This window comes from Peromyscus maniculatus, chromosome 16 (genome assembly GCF_049852395.1).
Source record: "Peromyscus maniculatus bairdii isolate BWxNUB_F1_BW_parent chromosome 16, HU_Pman_BW_mat_3.1, whole genome shotgun sequence".
Lineage (NCBI taxonomy): Eukaryota > Metazoa > Chordata > Mammalia > Rodentia > Cricetidae > Peromyscus > Peromyscus maniculatus.
In genome coordinates this window covers 28,834,770-28,852,411 of record NC_134867.1, presented here as the reverse complement: position 1 = coordinate 28,852,411, position 17,642 = coordinate 28,834,770, and the positions used below count along the sequence as shown (strand labels likewise).

The following is a 17,642-nucleotide window of genomic DNA, read 5'->3' as shown; positions in this document are numbered from 1 at the left end:
CCAAGTTGCTCATGAAGTAAAGATCTTAACTAGAGTTTAGGAAAGTCTGAGAAGTTTTCAAATAAAAAACTTGACCCTGCTAGCAGCTGTGAACTAATGGTGAGGACAGCCTTTCCTAGAATTTTTGTTCTGTTTTCTCTAAACAATAACTCCTCCTCTTTATCTTTCTCCAGATGTGGCAAAAAAAAAAAAAAAGACCTATTGACCTGCTGCTATTATTATCATTTTGTCATAGGGCTGATTCAGTGAACGCTCAGAAAGAGAGTCCCAGTGGGAGGATCAAACAGTGAGGATCACTGGTTCAAGCAAAGCCCAAATCCATCCTCTGGAGGCCCTAGGAGTCACGTGGTGGACGTCAACAGGCCCATCATAGAGGTAAGATACTGAATGCGAGAACAGTTACTAGGGAAAGTCTGGCTTTGAACAATAAAAAGGAGGAAAAGAGCAGGAAGGAATTAAAAGTGTGAAAATTATACCATGAAATCTTGATGGATGACATGCAGAGGCAGTTAATAAAAGATACTGCCTTCTTGAAAAGTGTAAGCCAAACCCGTTAACATCATTCTTCAGGAGGTCAGACTCATGCAAGAGGGGACAGGGATTTAGTGGCTTCTAGTATTTTATTCACAGATACACGCTAAGGTATTTGCTAACCCATTAGTGAAGTTTTACCATTCCCTTTCCTGAAAGCCGAAAAGGAGTTTGAGACTGTGAATGAAGAACAGAAAGACGATCGAGAGGAAATTCTCTAGGGAAAGACTGATACGAGGGAGGCTGAGTTCAGTGGAAGGCCTGGAGCTGAATCTGTACACAGGCAATACTGTGTTATGTATTATGTGTCAGGTATTATGTTGCAACGTTAGTCATTTTTATCTTTAAAACTTGAGGCTTTTGGTTTTTGCCAAAGAATGTGTTTAGCTTCTTCATGCTTTCCTATTAGGCTTTTGAGGCAAATATGTACTCTTTTTTTTTTCTAATCCCCGTTGCTGGGACTGCTCTCATGGGGGAGAGGGTGCTACTAATGTGCTGACAGAAGCTGTCTCTAGGGAGGGCTGCTACCTGCCTTCATCCAAGTTGAAGCTATTAAAGGAGAATTAACTCAGGAATCGCCAGAAGAAGGTGTAGTAAAAAACTATATATATCATTCTTTCCTTTCCTCCAATTTGTAATTAAAATGAAAATATTTAGAGATCATATTGCACGGAATACTTGTGTATAGCCTTCCCCGCTCATGACATTTGGTTTAGGATTTGAGGGTTTGATATTAGAGAGTAAATAGGTTTTGAAGTGTGCAGGTAGACCCACCAATCAATTGCAATTAATCTAGTAAATGAAGGTGATCTAAATGTAGTTTCATTTCTTCCCTGATTAATATGCCCCAATTTAGAACCATAAATAAGATGAACAGGGAAACAGTCTCTTGGTGCATTGCTTGCAACAATGAAGCCAATTTTCATCATGGGAAGATGAAAATGTCTGAGCCCCTTTTATAATCTTTCAACGTAGTCCGTATTTCTGCCCCAAATATAAAGAACAGAAGTTCTGATAAACAAACATTTAAAGCAGCAAACAGCCATTTCAAAAGCTATCACTCTTCCCTCTACGAATTATGTGGAGGAATCATGCAGTTAGAAGAAGAAAAACATTTAGAGAGCGTGAGAGGTCTGTTTTGGAGGCTTGGTTTAATCATTTGGATTGATATCCGCCTGCCAACGGCAGCTGTAGCCTCCCTTATCACTGTGTCTCACTGTGTGCCTCCTTTCCCAGACAACTGTAGCATCAGGAGAAGAAAAACTGTTCTTTTTGTGTTGTAGATCTAACAAAACCACAGATTGCTCACAGTCCACCAAATGAATGACTAGTGCTTCAAATCGACCTGAATTAAATGAAGCAGTTGATTACAAATGTTAGACACTCAATTTAGAAACTGTACCTTGAAGAAAGAGGCAACATATGACTATGGATTGTTCATTTTGAATGAGAGGGGAAATGTGATGTTATAACCAGAATGAAATATTTCTGAGAGGGTGACAGAATTTCAGTGTCTGTGAGCATCTAAAACAGCTTTGTGAGTACAACATGACAAAATGTCATTTGCATCAATATTTCTATCCCTGGAAGAAACACACCCTCATAACAGAAGCATAAATAAATTCTGATTTAATCTATCATGCAATAAGAACACTACTTGTAGTTAGAGACGGTCACATAGGAAAAAAAAACTCTGGGTAGGAAAACCTTGAAACACGATTAATTAGACATTATTTTTATCTGGGAAATATTTGAGAAGAATTGGTATATTTGGTTTCTGGTATCTATTTATAGCTGTATAAAAATGTTTCATACGAAGGTCATAATATTACAGGTTTGGGCTTAAAAAATCACTGTAGGATCCGGATAGTGCAATTTATTACTTTCCTAGCAAGAAGGACCAGAAGCCGGGACTCTGAAGCAGCAGGAGATATTTTGCAGAATGGCCAGTGAATGCCGCTAAGGAGACAGATTTGGCTGGTGTCTTGCTGCAGAGGAAAGAACATAACTGCATTCTCAACCAAACAACAAACCAACAAACAAACAACAAAAACTCATTATATCTCCACCCTCACGGGATGGTTGGACTCCTACCTCCTTTCCTTTCCAATGAGCTTGGTTCTAGAAGCTTAATAGTTAATTTCATACCGTTTGTTGTACTCACACTCCATGCATTATCACAGACTACATAGAACAATAGAAATTACATAGATTTTACACATCCCCTTTCATCTAGGTGAAAGACCTTTTTTAAAAATTTAATTGCTTTAGAGATTCTTTATTATAGCTGTAGAATGGGGACATACATATTCTTTTTGTTTTGTTTTTTTTTTACTGCTCATTTCTGGACAAGAACTTAAGTTATTATAATGTTAACTAGACAAAAGCAACTATTACATGGTATAATGTAAAATACTAACACACCATTATCTGCTAAGAAACTGTTATATGCTAGATGTGACCTCATGTTCTAGGATACAGTGGTTCTGGAAAAGACTGTCTTCTTCTAGATCATATACCTACTGGGGGACAGAGGCAAAAGACAAGTGGCTAAGAAATAAACAGTGGTCCCAGTTACATTCTGCTGCTATGATGAAACACTGGCCAAAACCAGCTTGGGGGAAAAAGGATTTATTTGGCTTACAAGTCCTGATGATTGTCCATTACTGAGGGAAGTCAGGGCAGGAACTCAAGCAGAGTCAGGAACCATGAAAAAGCTGCTTATCAGCTTCCTCACCATGGCTTGCTCAGTTTGTTTTCTTATATAATCCAGGACTACTTGCACAAAGGTGGCATGATCCACAGTGGACTGTACCCTCCCATATCAATCACCAATTAAGAAAACTCACACAGCCATGCCCACGGGACAATATGATGGGAGAATTCCTCAATTGAGGGTCCCTCTTCCCATATAAGTCTATATTCATGTCAAGTTGACAAAAACTATCTAGTGCAATAACTAAAAAATAAATACATTATTTATCAACTGGGAGGCAAAAAGTCATAGCCTTAGTGGCCTTGGGGATCAATGGATAAGCTCGGACCCACCAGAATATGTGAGAGTGGGCAAAAGACATGGGGCTACCAAAATGTCCTGTAAAATTCTTCCAAATTCAGGAGTCTTGGGTGATGATAATGTGTATGAAGTTACAAAGTGTCAAGAGAAAAGACTATAGGAGGAAGTCTAAAAGAGCCAAGCAGAAGCACCAGACACATTGGGAAAGGATATTTGTGAGTTAAAACTGGGATTGACAAGCTAAGGGGCTCAGCCTGTGAACTCTCCGCAATGTCCTAGGGCTGAGTGGATTTTTTTTTGGGGGGGGTGATGGAGGAGGGGCTGAGGGAGGGGTTAGACTAATAGAGGAAACAGTCCCAAACTATCAAAGCATGAACCAAATCCTCTACAATAAAGTGATTTGCTAGTTATTCAATCTCTGGTAGAAAGGAACTCAACAATGTTAGAGGGAATTGATGAAACCCCAATATCCCACTGCATAGTGTTTATGTGCTAGACACTGGGCATAGGAATAAACAAGAAAATGTGAGAAAGTGAATAATAGAAACAAAGAAAAACAAGTTTGGAGTTTTCTAAGTTTAAAAATTTTAAATAATAACTACTAATAACTTGTTAAAAACTCTTTATAAAAAGATTCTCGTGGAATAATAGGCAAATAAGAAAAAGAGATGAAAGAGGGGGGTTATGGGAGGAGTTGGAGAAGGGAAGGGCTGGAATGACGTAGATATGGTGCTCTTGTATGAAGTCCTCAAAGAAATTAAATAAAAGAGATTTTGTTTTTATGACCAGAGATGAGAAATTCTAGGGGGATATTTATAATTAGACACAAATAGAAATGTCAAAGCCCAAAATACATTCTTTAAAATCAAATATTTATTGAATAAAATTATTAGCACTGCAAAACAGCTGAAAACATCTTTATACTTGCAGAGAGTTATAGTTATACATATATACATATGCAATAAAATTGAAATACGAAGAGGAAAGAGTGAAAACAAGGAATTTACTGATGTTTCAGAGTGTCAAGCTTTATCATGTAGCCATTAATGGAATTGAAGGTAGATAGGAAATGGAGTATGTCACAGAAAGAAAACTCGAATAAATATTGATATTTATGAAAGAAACACATATATCAAATAATCTAATGGTACCAAAGAAATAAAAAAAATACAAAGTAATTATATATATTAAATGCTGAGATCAAAAGATTTAAAAGCAACCAATGGACAAACATTAAGAAAAGCTATGGAATTTCCTCAGAAACAGTAGTGGCCGTAAAGGAACAGTCATTTATAAATACTAAAAAATAATAAAAAAGGAAGAAAGAAAGAGAGGAAGGAAGGAAGAAAGAAAGCAGCCAACCAAGAATTCTAGCTCCAGACAAAATGTCTCCAACTAGAGAGAGAGACAAATGCAAATTGAGTGAAATGAAACTGCTGTTCTTAGGAACGTCAATTTGAAGTCCGGGGTGGACTACCACTTAGATCTCAGCACCCTCGGGGCGGCGGGAAGCCGAAGGATTGGGAGCTGAAGGAGAGCCTGGGCTCTATAGGGAGACTGTCTAAAATAACAACAACAAAATAAACCAAAACCAACCAAAAAAACCCAACAAGTTAAAGCATGAGGCTGTGGCTCAATGGCAGAACTCCTGCCTAACATCTACAAGTCCCACGTTGGGCCCTACCACTGGAACATGGAGCCTCTTTGGACAACTGATGTCCTAAAATAGTCCTTCTCAGATACTTAAAATTAGAACTCAATTCAATAAAACTTCAAAGCAGAAACACCCTTAATTCCAGGAAAGTGAGTATGCAATCAGCTTCCTTCTTTTCCTTGAGGATTGTTGTTGGAACTAGAAGTGAAAAGCAAAATACGCTTCATGTATTCTGCAACAATATTGTCTCCAAACGGAAAAATGGACATCCTTGCTTCCTTTTAAATTCTCCATCATTACCACAGGGATTTGGCATCAGGCACTATAGCATGAATCTTAAAAGTTCTTATTAATAAAAACAAACCTGAGGCCAGTTATTGGGGTTAATACTGGAAGATCAGAGAGACAGAATGAGCCACAGCTAACCTCACCTGGCCGGATCCTCAGCTGGTCCTGTCTCCTCAGACTGGAGGCCTCTGAGTCCTCATTCAGAATGGCTCTCAGCTGAACTGATGCTCGAAAGCCTGAAGCTTAACCAGCCAAATGTTTCTAGTTTCTGGTCCTCACGCCTTATATACCTTTCTGCTTTCTACCACCACTTCCTGGAATTAAAGGCTTGCTTTCTGGGATTAAAGGCGTGATGAGTCACCATGCCTGTCTATATCCTTGAACACATGGATTTCTGCTTCTGGAATGCTAAGATTAAAGGCGTGTGCTACCACTGCCTATCCTTTATGTTTAATATTGTGTCTGCTCTGTCACTTACCCCAGATAAGTTTATTAGCATGCACAATATTTGGGAGAATACAATACCACAAGGCACAGCTTGAGACATATGAAATATAAGGGGTGTCCTGTATTCCACATAACAAAGACATCTCAGGAATACACTCAAAGAAAAAACAGTTTCCAAGTCATCAGTTTTCTAATCTGTTACCTTGAAGTTTTAAGTATTCTGTCCAACCTGCTAAAATGATCACTTGGATCGAGAAATCTTAACAAATATAGCACCTTCTGAAAACCATATCATGAAAACTCCTTATTTTCCTCGTGTTAAGATTCTACCCTGCTGGAACTCATGTCATCACTGAGCTGAGAAACTCAGTGGCCGATGCAAGGCCACATGCACTTTTTCAGTCACGACAGTCTGACTTCCAGTTGTGAAGCTTCTTGCCGAGCAGGAGAATCGGCACACGGAGGATTGGAAAGATGGTCCGTGCAGAAGTGGAAGGCAGTAGCGCAGGCTCTCTGACAACACAGCGATGGAGTTGCTAGTGGGCTGTGGAGAGGAGGCCTGGGAATCACAAGTGGCTGACAGATTCGTTCTAGTAGAGGATGGTTTGTCAGAAAGACCTCGCACCTCCCCCCACCACATCTTCTTAGACCCACGCCTACAAGATGGCTATAAGCCCTTCCCCTCTTATTTGGAGCTTCAGTGCAAAATGTGTCTCGTCATTCTCAACAGTCCTACGAGGCACTCTAAACATGTGCTGTCCTGTAAAGCATGTCTAGAGTTCGAGTCAGCAGCTGGTCCTTGTGTCAAGCTGGCGCCGTAAGGTTCCAATACATCAGTGAAAAGCCTTTCTACCTGGAATTGCCAGTGTCCGCACCTGGAATCAGCTAGGTACTTTCCACTTTCCTTCCTGTCTATCACTTCAATGTCTCCAGCCTCCTCCCCAGCTCTGTACCAGACTGCTTGCATGGGTCTCTCTCTCTCTCTCTCTCTCTCTCTCTCTCTCTCTCTCTCTCTCTCTCTCTCTCTCTCTCTCTCTCTCTCCCTCTCTCTCTCTCTCTCCCTCTCTCCCTCCCTCCCTCCCCCCTCCCTACATTCCCTGGAGACTGCACCAAACTTTGCAGTGGACATAGTTTTTCTCCCTTCCCTCATTCTTTTGTGTCTGGAAACACTTTCTACTCAGGATCCCCAGCAGCCACACCTGGCAGGGACTCAGGCAGGTGAGCCACACTGTCCTTCCTGTCTTTTCTTCTCATCTCTCCATTCTCACTCTCAGTCAGTAACAAGTTTTGTTGTCGGTCGTGTGTCCCTCCAGATAATTCATTGCTTTATTCCCTATTGCTGCCTACTTGCAGGAGACCCTCTTCCCATCACACCCTCAAGTCCATGAGGACTCCACTTCCAGGTGTGAACAGAATCACCTTAGGTCTTTCCTGAAGCCTCTCAAAGCCTCTTCTGCTAGCTTGCCTCTATTCCTCTCTGCCACACACCTACCCAAAGAAGCAGTGCCTATCAGGAAACTCTCACATATCACACTGCCCTAAGACACAGAAAGTGCCACCAAAACCAACAATACCCACCCAACAAAGATAAGACCAAATATCAACACCTAAAACCACCTCAACCTCAGATGCCCAGAAACCACTGTAAAAACACAGTAACAGCCAGGAAAATGTGTCTCCATCAGACCCCGTAATCCTACTAGTAGACTGTGAGAAATATAACAGAAGCACAAGACAAAGACTTCAAAATAGCAAGTATGAATATATTCTTAGCCTTAAAGAGGGTATGAATAAATACCTTAATGAAGCCTGTGAAAACACAAACAATGAAATGAAATAATGAAAACAGTTCAAGATATAAAAGTAGAAATAGAGTAACTAAAGAAAACCCAAACTAAGATAAAATTGAATGAAGGAAGTGAAACAAAAACCTCTGAGGTAATTCTCACCAACAAAGTAAAAGACATGAAAAAGAGGATCTTAGGTGTTGAAAACAAGATAGAAGAAATGGAAATGGGTATTGCAGTAATAGAAAGTATTAAATCTAAAAAGGAAATTTAAAAAATACAAAAAAAAATCCAGGCACAAAACATTCAGGGAATCTGGGATGCTGTGAAAATACCAAATCTATGAATAATAGGAATAGAGGAAGGAGAAGAAACCCAGGTCAAAGGCATAGAAAATATTTTCAACAAAATTAGAGAAGAAACTTTCCCTAACCTAAAGAAGGAGGTGCCTATCAAGGTACAAAGCAGCATATAGAAGGCCAAGTAGAATGAACTAGAAAATAAATTCCATCTGAGATGTAATAATCAAAACATTAAATGTACAGAACAAAGAAAGATATTTAAAGGCAGACTGAATAGAAAAACACCCAACTTCTTGATGGAGACTAAAATCCAGGAGGGCCTGGCTAGATGTTCTAGAAACTCTAAGAGACCACAGACCCATCCCAGACTACTACACCCAGCAAAACTATTGATCACAATTGATGGAAAAAGAAAGGCATTCCATAATAAAGACAAATTTAAACAGTATCCATCTACAAATCTAGCTCTATTGAAGTAACTAGAAGGACAACTTCAATCTGAAGAGGTTGACCACAACCAAGCAGACATAAGGACCAGGCACTCCCTGGAAACCTGCTGATCACAGGTGGTTTCATTCTTTTTCCTCTCTTCCAATTACACCTCCTTTCGAGTCTTCTCTCTGTTCCCAGTAGATCAAGAAGATCTTCTCTTACAGCTTTCCTCTACCATCCCATTTCTTTGTTTCAGATACCAACTCCTGGAGGCACTCCCTGGCAAGCCATGGAATCAAGTGACATTCATCCTCCCATTCTTATCCCCAGCTCTGTATCACACCATCAGCTATGGCCTCCCATTCCGTGGGTCTATTCAGATAGTGGTAGCAAAACCAGTTTTCCTTCCTCTCATGAACCTCTCTCCTCTTCTAGCCAATCTTCATTCCATAGTGTCAGCTCTCAGTATCTAGAAACACATTTTACACAGGACCCCTACGGACCACATCTGGAAAGATCTCGGAAGCATTCCCTATCAGGCAACACATAGCCACCACAGTCTCCCAAGAACCAGAGAGGACAACAGAAACTAAGGCATCTGGAATTAAATGAGCCCAAACCCATGTGTCTAGATGCCAGTGTAAAAACACAATCAAGAACAGTCTCCACTAGAGCCCAGAAATAATTGACATTGAAGACAAGATAGAAGAAATGGATACCTCAGTCAAAGAAAATGTTAAATCTAAAAATATTCAGCCACAAAACATTAAGAAAATCTGTGACACTATGAACAGACAAAATTTGTGAATAATGAGGATATAGGAAGTAGAAGAAACACAGGTCAATGGTACAGGAAATATTTTCAACAAAATGAAAGAAGAAAATTTCTCTAACCTAAAAAAGGTACAAGAAGCATACAGAAGACCACAAAGACTGGGCCAGAAAAGAAATTCCACATGGCACATAATAATCAAAATACTAAACGTACAGAAGAAAGAAAGAATATTAAAAGCTGCAAGGGGAAAAGACCAAGTAACAAATAAACAACTATATATTAGAATAACCCCTAACTATAAAAGCCAAAAGAGCTTGGGCGGATGTTCTACAAACTCTAAGAGACCATAGATGCCAGTCCAAACTACCATATCCAGCAAAACTTTCAATCACAATAGATGAAGAAAGAAAAACATTCCACAATAAAACAAAATTTAAGCAGTATCTTTCTCAAAATCCAACTCTATAGAAGGTGCTGGAAGGAAAACTTTAACCTGAAGAGGCTAACCACACCCAAGAAAACACAAGGAATAAATAATCTCAGACCTCAAAAATCAAAAGAGGGAAAAGAAAAACAAAACAAAACAAAACAAAAAACAACAAACCCACACTACCACAATAAAATAATGGTAATCAACAAACACTGCTCATTGATAGCTCTCAATGTCAATTATCTCAATTCCCCCAATAAAAAGTCATAGACTAACAGATTGGATTTGAAAACAGGATCCACCTTTCTACTTCATGCAAGAAACATACCTTAATATAAATAATAGATATCACCTACGGGTAAATGAATGGAAAACGATATTCCAAGAAAATGGACCCAAGAAGTAATTTAGTGTAGCCATTTTATTATCTAACAAAATAGACTTCAAACCAAAACCAATCAGAATAGATAGGAAAAGGCACTTCATGCTTATCAAAGGAACTATATACACCAAGAAGATATTGCAATTCTGAACATCTCTGCACCAAAGTAAAGGGATGCAAGTTTATAAAAGAAACATTATTACAGCTAAAAATCACATACTAACCACCACACAGTGATTGTGGTTGATTTCAACACTCCATACTTTATCAATCAATAGGAAGGCCATCCAGACAAATGTTAAACAAAGAAATGCTGGTGTTAAATAACATCAAAAGCTAAAAGTACTTAACAGATATTTACAGACTATTTCACTCTAACATAAAGGAATAGACCTTCATCTCATCCACTCATGGAACTTTCTCCAAAACTGATTGCATACTTGGATACAAAACAAGGCTGTATAGACACAAGAAAATTGAAAGAACACTCTGCATCCTATCTGACCACCATGAGTTCAAGGTGCATTATCAGCTACAGCAGAAGGCATACAAACTCATGGAAACCGAACAACTCATCACTGAATGAAAAATGGGTCAAGACAAAAATTAAAACCTTTTTAGAAGTGAATGAAAATAAAAACACAATATATCCAAACTTATGAGACACAATGAAGTTGCTTCCAAGAGTCAAGTTCATAGCAGTAAGTGCCTGCATAAAAATTTTGAAGAGATCCATTTTAATAACTTAACAGCACACCTGAAAGCTCTGGACCAAAAAGAAGAAATAATATCTAAAAAGCAAGAAATAATCAAACTCAGGGCTGCAATCAACAAAACAAAAACAAAGGAACAGATATAAATAATCAGTGAAACAAGGATTTGGTTCTTTGAGAAAATCAATAAGACTTGACAAACCCTTATCCAAATTAGCCAAAAGGTGGAGAGAGAATATCCAAATTAACAGAATTAGAGATGAAAGTTGGATATAACACTGAGCAATCCAAAGAATCATAAGGACATACTTAGAAAGACTGTATTTCACCACATTGCAAAATCCAAAATAAATGGATAATTTTCTTGATATATACCACCTACTAAAGTTAAATCAAGAAGAGATAAGCAATTCAAACAGATTTATAACCACTAGTGAAACAGAAGCAGTAATTAAAAGCCTTCTAACCCACCCCTCCTAAAATGCCAAGGACCAGATGTTTTAATGAGGAATTTTACCAGAATTTCAAAGAAGAGTTAACTCCAACTACCCCTCAAATTATCCCATAAAATACAAACAGAAATAACATTGTCCAATTCTTGCCACAGTTATTCTGATACTTTAATCACACAAAGACTTAACAAGAAAGAGATCACAGACTAAATTCCCCTATAAGTATAGATGCAAAAATTCTCAATAAAATACTTGCAAACCAAAAAAACAAAAAACAAAAAACAACCAAACTAAGAAAATATCTAAAAGGTTATCAACCATGATCAAGTAGGCTTTACTCCAGAGATGCAGGTATAGTTCAACACACAGAAATTGATAAATCTAAATCAGCATGTAAACACTAAAAACCCCACATGATTATCTGATTAGATGTAGAAAAGGCGTTTGACAAAATCTAACACCCTTTCATGATAAAAGTCCTGGAGAGATTAGGGATACAAAGAACATACTTCATAATAATGGAGGCAATTTACAGCAAGCCCACAGCCAACATCAATCTAAATGGAGAGAAACTCAAAGCATTTCTACTAAAATCAGAAAAATGACAAAGTTGCCCACTCTCTCCATACTTATTCAATATCATAACTAGAATGATAAGACAACTGAAGAAGATCAAAGGGATACAAATAGGAAAGGAATAAGTCAATGTATCTTTATTTGCAGGTGATATGATTACATACATAAGTGACTCAAAATTCCACCAGGAAAATTACTACAGCTGATAAACACTTTCAGTAAAGTGTCAGGATATAAAATTAACACACAAAAATCATTAGCCTTCCTATGTACAAATGACAAATGGATTGCAAAAGAAATCAGGAAAATAATACCTTTCACAATAGACTAAAAAATAAAACACCTTGTTGTTAACTCTAACCAAGCAAGTATAAAACTTGTGTGATAACAACTTTAAGACACTGAAGGAAAAAAAATTGAAAAAGATAACTGAAGATGGAAAGATCTCCCATGCGCATAGATTAATAGGATAATATAGTAAAACTGATCATCCTACCAAAAGCAATGTACAGATTCAAGGCAATCCCTATCAAAATTCCAACACAGTTCTTTACACAAATTGAAAGGAAAATTTCCTTATATATATGAAAATACTGAAAAGTCTAGGATAGCCAAAACCACCCTGAATGATTTAAAAAAAAAACTGCTGGAGGTGTCACCACCCCCCATTTTTGTACTACAAAGCTACAGTAATAAAAACAGCATGGTATTGCCACAAAACCATACATGTTCACCAATGGAATCAAAGTGAAGACCCAAACATAAGTCCTCATGCCTTTGGAAACCTGGTTTTGATAAAGATGCCAGAAGTACAGATTGGAAAAAAGACAGTGTCTTCAATAAATGGTGCTGGTCAAACTGGATAGCTGCATGTAGAGGAATCCAAATAGATCCACACTTATCACCCTGCACAAAACTCAAGTCCAAATAGATCAAAGACCTCAATTTAAAACAGGTCCACTGAATTTGATAGAAAAGAAAGCAGAGAAAAGTTTTGAACCTTGGCACAAGAAAAGACAGGAACTAAGACCAACAATTAATAAACGAGACCTCATGAAACTAAAAAGCTTCTGTTATGGCAAAGGGCACCATCATTTCAAAAACACAGCAGGCTCCAGAATGGAAAAAGATTTCTATTAACTACACATCTGGTAGAAGGCTAATCTCCAAAGTTTATAATGAACTAAAAAAACTGGACACCGAGAAAACAATAATGTAATTTAAAAAATTGGGCAGATCTAAACAGAATTCTAAAAAAAGGAAACACAAAGCTGAGTGGCACTTGAAGGAATGTTCAACATCCTTAGTCATCAGGGAAATGCAACTCAAACTACTTTGAGATTCCATCTTACACCAGCCAGAGTGGCCAAGACCAATAAAACAAGTGGCAGTTCACGCTAGCAAGGAAGTGGAGTAAGGGGAACACTCCTCCACTGAGGATTGACATCAAAATTCATGCAACCTCTATGGAAGTAAGTGTGGTAGTTCCTTAGGAAATTGGCAATTGATCTGCTTCAAGATCTATCTATACTATTCTCTGTGCATACACCCAAAGAATGCTTCATCCTATTACAGAGACACTTGCTAAGCCATGATCACTGCTGCTCTGTTCATAATAGCCAGAAATTGGAGATAACCTAGATGTCTACGAATGAATGAATATATAAAGAGAATGTGGTGCATTTATATAATGGAATATTACTTAGCCATTAAAAATGAAATTGTTAATTTATCTGGTAAATGCATGAAGCTAGAAAAAAAATCATCTTGAGTGAGGTATCCCAGATGCAGAAAAACAAGGTATGTATTCAGCTGTGTGTTGATGTTAGCCAGTAAGTCTTTGGTAAGTAAGCTGCAATCTATGTAACCATAAAGGTTAGGTGCTGTGGGTTGAGCCTTCTGTACACCGTGAATGTGTATTACTCTCATTTGCTAATAAAAAGCTGATCGGCTGATAGCTGGGCAGGAAGAGATTGAGTGTGAGAGGCAGACTAGGAGAATTCTGGGAAGAGGAAGGGCAGAGTAAGAGAGTCACTGGCAAACACAGAGAAGCAAAATGAGAATGTCATATCAAGAAAAGGTACCAAGGCACGTGTCTAAACATAGATAAGAATTATGGGTTAATTTAAGTGTAAGAGCTAGTTAGCAATAAGCTTAAGCTCTCAGCCAAGCATTCATAATTAATATAAGGCTCTGTGTGGTAATTTGGGAAGCAGCTGCTGGGTATTTGGAAACAGGCAGTTGGGACAGGAAATGTCCATTTACAGTTAGGTATAGTGTAAAGTAATAGGGGAGAGACATGAATCTCCCTAGGAAGGGGAAATAGAATAGATAGTTAGGAATGGACTATGGTAGGTACAGGAATGGGCAGAATAAGTGGGGAGGTGGAGGTAAGAGAGGGAGACATGAGGGAATACAGGGACGGACAGCATTTGAGGGGGTTGTATGAAAACCTAATGCAGTAGAAGTTTCCTAAAATATATGCATGTATGAAGGAGAGATCTAAATGAAAATGCCAAATTACAGGGTAGTTGGAACCTCAAATGGACATCTTTCATCAGCAAATGAAGCTTCCAGGGCTAGGAATGGGTAACATCTAATTGAGTTGTTGGCCAAAGGGACCCCAATTGGAACCTGTAAAAATGTCAGACTATTGCCAAGGCTATTGGTTGTTTACCACAAACTGATGGAAAGGCCCTATTGCTGAAGATGACACCTACTCAACCCAGTGAATGTAGAGAAGTCCAGCTGATTGCTACCCAGAGTCTTGGTACTTTGCACACTTCCAAAGGAGAAAAGTAAACACCAACCCAGCTACAAAACCTCTGTCTCCAATGGTGATCAACAGAGGTATGAACTCATAGGGACTGTGAAAGCATGCACAGGATGTGATGGGGTCCCAGTGCTGAGATGGGAAATTAGACACCAGTCCCCATCCTCAACCAAGAAGGTATTTCCAATTAAAAACTTCTTCCAAAGGAAAAATTATTTTCTCCAAGGGAGTCTTACTGGCTACACAAACCACACTTCAGGGAGGGCTTCATGCCCAGCAGGAGATGGCTAACACAAAGTTAACTCCAGTGGCATTTTCAAAATTTTAGTTTTTGTCTCATATTAGTTTGTTGGGACATTTTTTTAAAGCTTTATTTGTCTTTTGCTTGTATATTATAGTTTCTGATTTTGAGTTTTTATTGGTGTGTGTCTATTTTTTTGTGCTCTTTCTTAGTGTCTTTCTTTCTTTCTTTCTTTCTTTCTTTCTTTCTTTCTTTCTTTCTTTCTTTCTTTCTTTCTTTCTTTCTTTCTTTCTTTTTTGTTACTGTGAGTTTTGTTTTATCTTTGCTTGTCTTCTTTTATTTGCCTGCTTGTTTTCTTAAGAGATATAAAGGCATGAAGTTGGAAGTTGGAAGGGTGCAGAGGTGGACAGGATCTGGGAGGAGATGAGGGAGAAGAAACCATCATCAGAATATATTTTATGAAAATAACACTATGTTCAATAAAAAATTTTGAAAACTCAATTAAAAGCTCAATCATTGTGTTTTTTCTTTCTTTAAAATAAACATAATTTTCTTATATCAAATGAACCAATTTGGTAGGAAAAGAAACATCTGAGTTGAACTAGGACATGAAACATGAAAAACAGCAAATGTATAGATAGCTTATAAAAATGTAATGTTGTCATAAGTGGGGTAGCCAAATAAGGACAGTTTCCTAACCACATAAAGCAGTGAATTACTGCTCCCATGGGTCCTCAATAGGACCATTTTAGGAACCCTTGTCAACGCTGCACTCTACTTCAGTGGGCACAGCGGCAGGGGAAGCTCACATTTGCCATGTTCTGAGGAGTGCTATAATTCAATTTCATGAGATTAAAGAAGACTCTCCAGTTTTGAAAGTCAGCATGGTGGTGTACCATGGGAGGCATCTACAAAGAAATTCACTTATATCCTGGAAAGGCTGGGGAAAAGAGGTATTTATGCTTTTGCATGCCTCTAGTCTCCATAAGGTCTTCCACACTATTTCAAAAACAGCTGAAGAGGAGTGTAGCTTTATCTCAGTCTGAACCTCTTTGGCAGGAATAAAAGCTGGAGAAGATAATTTAATTGGCAGGACATAAGAGGAGCCAGTGTGACTCTGTGAATGGCTTCCAAGTCACACAGGCATCTTTTAGGACAGAAGTACTGTGCAGAAGCTTGATAAAACCGGCATTGAGCGGAGCCAAGAAAGAGCAAAACACATGCTTCCTTCTTGAATGTTGAGTCTGTCTGTAAAGGCAGAGAAATCACTCAGGGGCGCTTTGCATTTTGATGGAAAAGCCAGGGCTTTCGTTTGATAAAGGCGTTGGGATCCCAGCAAGCTATTCACCTCTCTCTGAAAAGATGAGGAGTAAGTCTTTCCAATGCAACATGCAATGTTTGCATTTTCCTATGCACAGGGCATTTGAAAGGAATGTTATATGTTCCAATGAGATCCAAACATTTACGAAAATAATGATGATCTGAGGCTGCACTTAATGTAGAAGCTTCCGAGTAGCTCAGACATTTCATTTACCTCTTCAAATATGATATGAAGGTTGGTTAAGTGATAATACATTTGGATTTTATTCCTAGCTAACTTGAATGAAGGATGGGCCAAAATGTTGCAAGCATTTAGGCATCCTGCTGATAAGTTCATTCAATAGACCAAATTTCACCTTAAAGCAAAACAAATCAAGAGAAAAAAACCTCCCCCCCCCCGGTAGTATTTAGTTGATAGAATTTTACTTAGTATACTTTATTTTTCCCAACCTGTTTTCCTCCTGACTGTTTGGACTCCTGGGTAACTTAAATAAAAGAATCCATTTACAGTCAACTTTCAAGTGATAAGAAGCTGTCTAGGAAGGCTCAGAGGTATTGACTCAAAGAACTATGATAAATACAGAAATAGATGGTTTAGTGGTCAACTTGAAAGCCTGAAACAGGTTTCCTGTAGCAAGGGGGAGCAACAGAACGAGGCAGCTGCCCAAGCCAGGATGTAATGTACTGACTCCTTCCGAAGTGCAGTTGTTATTTCCTTACCATTTTGATTGCCTACATTCCTTTGTCTCTTACAATGTATGGACTGCTTTTTAGAAGAAGGGTTCTGGGTGTCTGAAACTAAGATGAACCAACATGAAGAAACCAATATGTAGAATTACTATAATCAAATTTGAAAGTTGTAAGACATACTTCTGGTGACTTTTGTAAATGTAATAAATAAGAAGTAGCTGAAGAGTCCAGAGCCTTTGCAGCTTGAACTAGTGATGCACATTACATTGACTCAGGTTTAAAGCGATAATTGTAATACCCTATCAAAATCATTTGCCTGTTCTGTTGTCAGTGTTTTTTGAGAAGGAAATGCCATATTTCAGTGGGAGGAAATAACAGTGATTGGAATAGAAAGAGAAGAGGAGCAATATAAAAAACACAACTGAAAGTTGTGTTTGGACTAGATGAACACAAAATGACATACTTTGGGTGTAGACTAAAAATAAAGAGAGAGAATCCACTAAGAAAATCAGGAGGGAAAGAGGTACACAGTGATTGAGGACATAGACATACAAGGAATCACAAGGACCCTGGGAAAACTACAACAAACAGAATCAAAACACAAGAAACAAATGCATAAATTGCTAGCAACACAGGACATACCAAAATTCAACAAAAAATAAATAGAAAATCTGAACAGGTCAATAGTGATTAACGAGACTGATTACTCATGAAGAGTCTCTTATTAAAAAGATGCCCAGAGCATCAGCATTTCATAGCTGAGTTCTACTGAGCACTTAAACAAAAATTAATACCAATCCTTCTAGAAAATAAAAATGATATACTTCTAAACT

General features: G+C 38.2%; 1 protein-coding gene and 1 pseudogene across 2 annotated transcripts in view; one reads left to right on the top strand and one right to left on the bottom strand.

The window, feature by feature from the left end:
• Positions 1-17,642, bottom strand: part of Nkain2 (sodium/potassium transporting ATPase interacting 2) — a 1,058,393-nt gene that overhangs the window by 60,295 nt on the left and 980,456 nt on the right. The gene's annotated exons all lie outside the window — the stretch shown is intronic.
• LOC121823251 (small ribosomal subunit protein eS1 pseudogene) overlaps positions 6,706-17,642 on the top strand; it is a 113,205-nt pseudogene continuing 102,268 nt past the window's right edge.